The 8,626-nt window shown below is 45.8% G+C and overlaps 1 pseudogene; it reads left to right on the forward strand.

Moving 5' to 3' along the window:
- The window catches only part of LOC132807778 (zinc finger protein 345-like), a 29,284-nt pseudogene extending 27,254 nt beyond the window's left edge, over positions 1–2,030 (forward strand).
- Positions 2,031–8,626: the final 6,596 nt, after the last annotated feature.

Here is an 8,626-nt window from a genome sequence, read left to right on the forward strand (position 1 = left end):
CTGGTGGCGGTGTCAATGCTTTGATGGTTCATTTTGCTTCCCCCCACCCCCCATTTCCTGGGAATGTTAACCACTTTGTGCCTGGTTGTTCTTCAAGAACCTGCATTGGCATTATTTTGCTTTCCAAAGTCAGACCTGCTCACTCTCAGCAATATCCCAGTGTTGTGAAAGATATTAAATTTCAGGTGGAGTTATCCAAAACTCAGATGTCAGTCTTGACGTTTTTGCTTTTCTGCCCCTATAAGATCCTGAATCAACACCTTCAGGAGAATGAGTTAGAGCGAAGGGCAGGAGAGAGAGAGAGTGGGATAGTGCTTTCAATTTTGTGGAATAACAACACAAACAAATTGCTTGTTCTGAATTTTTATTCTGGACTGACAGGAATGAATTTTCTAATCTCCTTTTACAGAGTATTTGAAGATCTGAAGACGGAAGTTTCAAAATCAACAGATGAAGGACTTATGCCCAAAATGTTGACTCTCCTGTTCCTCAGGTGCTGCCTGACTTGCTGTGTTTTTTCAGCATCGCACTTTTCAACACTGACTCTCCAGCGTCTGCATTCCTCACTTGGACGTCAATGTCTGACAGTCACTCAATCCATCGGGACAGCAACGATTTTTGACTGATTCTGTGAGAAGGAGCAAAGCTTTTTGGTTCCTGTTTCAGTCCGTTTTCAGCATCAGTGGGACTGGATGAGAGACCCTACTGTTGGAGTGCACTGAGTGTGGAGCCTGAAACAGTTATAAGGCCTGGGAAGAGGAATTCATGGAGGGGAGGAGCTCTACACGTGTTGTGTGCGGATGAAGCTTCCGCCATAGAGAAACCCAAGGAATCCTGCCCCATGGAGAAACCGTGGAAGTGTGGTGACTGTGGGAAAGGCTTCCGTTTCCCATCTGCTCTGGAGATTCATCATCGCAGTCACACCGGGGAGAGGCCATTCCCCTGCACAGAGTGTGGGAAGGCCTTCAGCAATTGCTCCGACCTGGTGAGGCACCGGCGAGTCCACACGGGGGAGCAGCCCTTCAGGTGCTCCACATGCGGGAAGGGCTTTACCCAGGCCTCCACCCTGTTGGCCCACCGGCAGCTCCACACTGGGGAGAGGCTGTTCATCTGCACCGAATGTGGGAAGGGCTTCAGCAATTCCTTCACCCTGCTGACCCACCAGCGGGTCCACACGGGAGAGAGGCCGTTCCCCTGCACAGAGTGCAGGAAGGCCTTCAACAGTTCCTCCGACAGGCTGAAGCACCAGCGGTTCCACACGGGGGAGAGGCCCTTCAGCTGCCCAGAGTGCAGGAAGGGCTTTACCCAGGCCTCTGACCTGCTGAGGCACCAGCGGGTCCACACAGGGGAGAGGCCATTCACCTGCTTTAGCCGCTCCTCCCACCTGCAGAGACACCAGAGAGTTCACATGCCATCGCAGGGGGTTTAAAGCAGCGACGGCTGAGTGCCTTTATCGACTGGACTATCAACCCAGTTCCGGGAGCTGCCAAGGCAGATGGCGGAATTGGAATTCGGTTAGAAATCTGGAGTTCAGAATCTAACAACGAAACAATTGTCAGGGAGGGGAGGGGGAACCCCCATCTGATTCACTCACAACCTTTTTAGGGAAGGAAACTGCTGTTGTGGGAACGGATTCACTCGCTCGTCCCCGTGCATCCTTTACCCGGGCTGGCCTACACGTGACTCCAGACCCACAGCAGTCTGGTTGACTATTCTGCATGCTGACCCCCCCCACCCCCCACCCCAACTCCAGCCGATGAGGGGGGAGAAACCTACTTGGAGACAAGGTATGGGTTTAAATTGGTGCATGAGGCAATACTTCTAGTTTATGGCTATGCCAAGGATCCAATTACAAAAGGACAACTCTGTGCTGACAAATAGTAAAGAAAGTGGGGGTGAGGGGGCGGGGGGAGAAGTGTGTGTGCTTTGACCTTGAGCTGTTTTAAAAAAAAAACTTTTTCTACACCTTTTTGCTGGGGGATGTGAAGCTGTAACAAAGTTGGGTCATAATAAAGGGTTACCTGAACTTGCTGCTGGGCTCAGACTCTCATTGAAAGCTTTGAGATCCAAGAGGTTTTTGTTTTAAAGCTGTTCATTTCTTTCAGCCTCCTGCACGGAGTTTCCAATGCCATGTATCAGATGGAGCAGTGAATGAGTAGCTAGTATCATTAGAAATTGTAAATTTTTTAGGAATGCAGGTACTGCGTTGTTTTATCAGCATTGTAAAGTTTCCTGGTGGAAGTGTGGGCTGTGTTCACCAGAAACGTTGTGGAGGTGTCAGTGTTGGACTGGTGTGCACAAAGTTAAAATCTCACAACACCAGGTTATAGTCCAACAGGTTTATTTGGAAGCACTAGCTTTCAGAGCGCTGCTCCTTCATCAGGTAGCTGTGGAGCAGGATCCTAAGACACAGATTTTATAGCAAAAGATCAGTTTCATGCAACTGATAGGATATATTGAACAAACCTTGATTGCTGTTAAGTCTTCCATCTTTTAGAATGGGTTGTAGGTTTCTGTTCATTAATATGTAAATCCCAGAACTACTTTTAATTCATGTTCTCGAGATGACTTAAGGTTTTATATAAAAAAAAAGGTGACATCTCAGCTCAGACAATGCATGAAAGGTGTGAGGTTCGGTCTGTCTGTATCCCAATCTTGAATCAGACTGGTTCCATTTCCAAAGTATGAGTTGATAAAATATGACATGGATTGATTGCCTTCATTAACTGCCTGCCGATGTTTCCACAAAAAGCACACATTGAATCTATCTGCAAATATAACACCGCAAACGCAGATTTGTCCCATGGACTTGTATGTGTGTGCGTGCATGAGAGAGTCGTGTGTGTTTTTGCATGTGCGTATGATGGAATACGAGCCTGTAAGCAGGTGTGTGCATTGGTGGATTTGTGTGTGTCTGAGAGAGACCATGTGTATGAGAGAGGGTCTGTGTGAGTGTGAGAGAATGTAGGGTGTAGTGGGGTCACCCAAGGTTATTCTCATGGGTTCTGAACTTAGCCATCAACCTCTGCTCAGCCACTGAAAACAGTTAAGCAGTGACACAACACACATCGGAGAGGACAGAGTGGCACTTGTCTCACAGAGGGTGGGAGGCTCTGCATGCTATCATCCAGGGTAAACACATACTGGAGGACCTCCGGCTCAGATAGAGTCAGCTGGAAGCCAGGCTGCAGACACGGTGGTGGTGGTGGGTGGGGGGATCTTAACCGGACACTTTATTCTGGGAGATGGTCATTCCCCTCAGGACAGTCTTCTGATTGGGTCAGGGATTGTCTCTGTTCTCTGCAGTTGCCAGCAGGAGGCCAGATGATATTATTGTCTGTCTGGTGCCAGAATTCAGGAACCGATAAGAAGAGGGAGAGAGAATGGATGGTGACGACTCTACCTGGGAAATGGCTTATTTTTAAAATTAAGAATAGCTAAAATGATATATTCAGAAACATTAGTAAAGCATGTTCAATTTCATTAAAAAGCTGCAGACATCTTTTGAAACTTGCATTGAAATATGTGCAGTTAGGCCACAGTTGAGGACAGGCTGTCATGGGTGAATGGCCTATTTCTAGTCTTGTGAAATTGGCTCTGACTATGTCGAAAAAGAATCATAGAATTGTAGAGCACAGAAACAAAGCCTTCGGTCCCGACTGACCAGATATCCTAAATTAATCTAGTCTCATTTGCCAGTACTTTGCCCATATCCCTGTAAACCTTCCTGTTCATGTCCCATCCAGATGCCTTATAAATGTTGTAATTGTACCACTTCCTCTGGCAGCTCATTCAATACACGCACCACTCTCTGCATGAAACAAGTTGCCCCATAGGACACTAAGTTTTCCCCACTCACCCTAAAACTAATGTCTTCTACTTCTGGACCTCCCCACCCCAGGGGAAATACCTTGTCTATTTACATTATCTATGCCCCTCATGATTTTATAAACCTCTATAAGGTTACCCCCTCAGCCTCCAATACTCCAGGGAAAACAGGCCCAGCCTATTCAGCCTCTCCCTGGAGCTCCAACCCTAACAACATCCTTATAAGTCGTTTCTCAACCCTTTCAAGTTTCTCAACATTCTTCCCACTGAGTGATCAATAGAGCTGTGAACAATCTATTCTTGTTGGGGTGTAAGGGAGGGCATTTCTTGAGGCCAATGAACTTTCACACTGTTTTTATTTCTAATCCGAGGTCCCTCAAATTTTTCCCCATTTACCCTAAACCTTTGCCCTAAGCCTTAGGACCCCGACCCTGGGGAAAAGATATACAAAATTTGAGCATCCAGACAAAATGCAGTAGGACTAAGAAGTCGAGCCACAGATGGGGAAAAGAAAGTGGCTCCAGCCTTTTTTTCTCCTCCTGGCATTTGGACACTTCAAACCTGTCAGTAATACCAGCTCCCAGGATCTCCAGCCTCTCTGTCAGCAAGCACTGCGCATGCTCCTCGGAGTCAAGCAAAAAAACTGCATCAGCTGCTCGGTGTCTGCGCACACGGCTCGCGCCCTTCTTTTGATGAACCAATAGGAAGCGCTGGAGGACCGGAAAGAGACTGGTCCTCCTGCCAATCAGAGCGCCCCTATTGTCTGAATGCGGAAGTTGGAACATGAGCTTCGGAAGTTGCTCGTCTCTCTGAATAAATTAGATTAGACTTACAGTGTGGAAACAGGCCCTTCGGCCCAACAAGTCCACACCGACCCGCCGAAGCGCAACCCACCCATACCCCTACATTACCCCAATTTAGCTTGGCCAATTCACCTGACCCGCACATCTTTGTGACTGTGGGAGGAAACCGGAGCACCCGGAGCAAACCCACGCAGACACGGGGAGAATGTGCAAACTCCACACAGTCAGTCGCCTGAGTCGGGAATTGAACCCGGGTCTCTGGCGCTGTGAGGCAGCAGTGCTAACCACTGTGCCACCCACTAAAGATTGAACTTCACTCCAGATTGCAACCTCCTTCCTCTGTCCAACATCTGTGAGTACGGCACTCTCTTTTCTTACTATATTTTCAGTTTCTTTTCTAAATTCTGAGCTTCAATTGTTGACTTGCAGCAACTGAAAGGAAATGGGGTGAATCGGGGGTTGGGGGAACAGACTCTGCAAACGTTGGTCCAGGTCTGTCTCCATTGGCAAACGCATTAACACAACGTGATGATTTTGCCTTTGCTGTGGAAGAAATGCAGAAAAAAGGTCATTGTTTAAATGGTTATATACTGGGCTGTGGAGAAAGTGAGGGCTGCACATGCTGGAGATTAGAGTCGAAAAGTGTGGTGCTGGAAAAGCACAGCAGGGCAGGCAGCATCCGAGGAGCAGGAGTGTTGGTGATTTGGTCACGAGCCCTTCGTCAGGAATGATGTGTGGATGTACAATGGGGTCTCAGCGTCCTTCCACACCAGTCACTGCCAGTTGTCAGACAGGGTGTAGCAAGCAATCAGCAAGGCAAGTGGTATATTAGCAGGAATTCAGAAGTTGGGATGGCTTTCTGTGATCAGGCAGTCATTGAATATATTCAAGCCTGCATTCATCTGATTTCTGAACAACAAAGAAGTGGATGGTGATGGGGGAAGGCAAAAATAATGGTTTTAAGACCAGTATAGAACAGTTACAGAGTCATACAGCACAGAAACAGACACTTCAGTCCAGCTAGTCCATGCTGGCTATATTTATAAACTAAACTCGTCCGACATAGTTTGGCTCATATCCCTTTGAACCTTTCCTACTCATGTACTTATCCAAATGTCTTTTAAATGTTATTACTGTACCTATATCCATCACTTCCTCAGGACATTGATTCCACACACAAACCACTCTCTTTCAAAAAAAAGGTGTTCCTTATGTCTTTTTTTAAAATCTTTCTTCTCTCCTTAAAAGTTTGCTCCCTAATCTTGAAATCCCCACCTGAAGGAAACAGCACCAGCCACTCACCTCATTGACACCCCTCTTGGTTTTATAAACTTTATAGGTAACCTCTCAACTTCCTGTGCTTCAGTGAAAAATGTCCCAGCCTATCCACCTAGATGTAGGTATATTCATATCCAGTTATGATCTGTTCGGTGCTGGTGCATGCTCAAAAGACCAAATGGCCTACTCCTGCTCCCAATTCTCTCACTCTGTGTCCAAGACAGCAAGAGACCATAAGACAGAGGAGCAGAAAGTAGGCCATTCAGCCCATCAGGTCTGCTCATACCACACAATCGTGGCTGATATGTTTCTCAACCCCATTCTCCCACTTCCTTCCCATAACCCTTGATACTCAAGAATCCTCCGTGACCTGGCCTCCACAGCCTCATGTGGCAATGAATTCCATGGATTCACCACTCTCAGGCTGAAAAGTTTCTCCTTATCTCCCTTCTAAAAGGTCTTCCCTTTTCTAGTCCCTTTCAGCTCCTGGTCTCTCCCACTAATGGAAACATCTTCCCAATGCCCACTTTGTTTAGGCCTTTCAATGTTCTGTATGTTTCCATTAAATCTCCCCTGAGTGAGAGTGTGGGCCTGTGTTATGGACTAAGCCAGACCACTCAAAACATTCTTAAGCAGGCAGCCCCAGACCATAACTTTGTAATTTGATTTGGTAAGTGTACAGTGAAAATTATCTGGAGTAAGTGAGCTCAGTTGACTACTAGATTTTAAAACAGACAAAAATTTATTCTCAAAATTACACAATGCAACACAAAGCTCAGAATAAAGAACTCAGCCTATCCAACTAGACTCAGTTATGCTGTTCTGAATATACACAACAGTCCCAATAAGCCAACTCCCTTCGAAAACCAGTATAAATGGAACACATGCTTATAGGTTGAAGTTGAGAGACAGAAAAGAGAGAGAGAGTTTCCACACAGCTCCCTGTTGAACTTGCAACCAGTTCAAGACTGAACTAAAACTAAAACCCCTTTCTTTATGCAGGTCACTTCTAAAACATGACCAATTTGGCCTGAAGTCACATCTGTTTACATATAAACAAAAGGCGTCTCAAAATTCTTTTCATTTCTGTTCAAACCAGACTGATCAGAACCTGGCCGGTTTATTACCTCTCTGAAAAAAGTCATGGACAGTGTCTCCTTGAGCCAGGGAAAAGCTTTTAGTCCAAAAAAGGAACTAGCTTTGTGACACCTGTTAATCAGCATGAACCAGACCCTTCAGGATGGGATGCAGCAGGATTAGGTTCAACAAAGTGAGAATGGAGGGAGATTGTGTGGGATGGAGATTTTCAGCTTCCAGGGAATTAGAGAGGAAAAAGAGTTTGCTGTAAATTAGAATTGATCGGATGGGCCAATGGACTGAGGAGTGGCAGATGGAGTTTAATTTAGAGAAATGTGAAGTGTTGCATTTTGGTCAAGCAATCCAGGCAGGACTGACACAGTGAAGGGGAGTGTCACAGAACAGAGAGACCTTGGAGTGCAGGTTCATAGTTCCTTGAAAGTGAGTCTTAGGAGGTCATGGAGTGGCTGTACAGGACATTGGTTAGACCACTTTTAGAACACTGTGTTCAGTTCTGGTCTCCCTACTACAGGAAAGATGTTGTGAAACTTTGAAAGGGTTCAGAAAGGATTTTCAAGGCTGTTGCCAATGTTGGAGTGTTTGAGACACAGGAAGAGGCTAAATAGGCCAGGGATATTTTCCGTGGAGCATTGGAGGTTGAGGGGTGACCTTATAGATGTTTATAAGGGGCAGGATAGGGTGAGTACCCAGGTTAGGGGAGTTCAAAACTAGGTAGCATATGTTTGCGGTGAGAGGGAATGATTTAAAAGGGACCTGAGGAGCAACTTTTTCACAGAGGGTGGTAGAGGCTGATACAATTCCTACAAAATTTAAAAGGTATCTGGATGGGAATATGAAGAGGAAGGGTTTAGGGGGATATGGGCAAAATGCTGGCAAATGATTTAGATTAATTTAGGACGACTTGTTGGCACAGATGAGTTGGGTCGAAGGGTCTGTTTCCGTGCTGTATGACTGTAATCGTCTTTGGTGAAAGCAGAAGTGTGGTTGTGAAGACTGGACTTTCAGAGCAGCTTTCAAAGATGTTTTGCCTTGACTGAGAACAGAAGAAGTTGCAATGAAATCTTTCATTTGTGAGACAGCAACTGAGTGAGTGAATACATCCTGGAAAGTGGAAATTCATTGAACTGTGGGGATGAGGCCTACCCTATCCAGTCATTTCTGATGGTAGATGCTTTTCCTGGAGAGTAGTCAATCTATGGGCAATTTAGCACGGCCAATCCAAATCAAGGCCAGTGAGCAATGTCGTGATCTGGAGAATTAACATCAGAGAATGATAGAAAGGGACAACGAGAGTAAATATACCAGCAATCAAAACTGGATTCTAAAGATCACAAAAATTGAAAATAAAAACGGTGTGTCTGAATGTGTGCTGCATTGTAACAAAAGCGAATGAATCAACTGCACACATTGAAGAGAATAATTATGATCTGAGATTCCTCACAGAGACATTGCTTCAGGATGACAAGGATTGATTCTGAACATTGAGGGGGTCGTCAAATGGAAAGCAGGATAATGGGAGAGGTGCTAATGAAAGCACAGATCACAGGGGAATCTGGTGTCAGCTTGGATTGCAGGTCCTGGTTTCTCTGTCTTCTGTTGATTTTCCTGTTCCAACAGAG

The sequence above is a fragment of the Hemiscyllium ocellatum genome (assembly GCF_020745735.1).
Source record: "Hemiscyllium ocellatum isolate sHemOce1 chromosome 27 unlocalized genomic scaffold, sHemOce1.pat.X.cur. SUPER_27_unloc_23, whole genome shotgun sequence".
NCBI lineage: Eukaryota > Metazoa > Chordata > Chondrichthyes > Orectolobiformes > Hemiscylliidae > Hemiscyllium > Hemiscyllium ocellatum.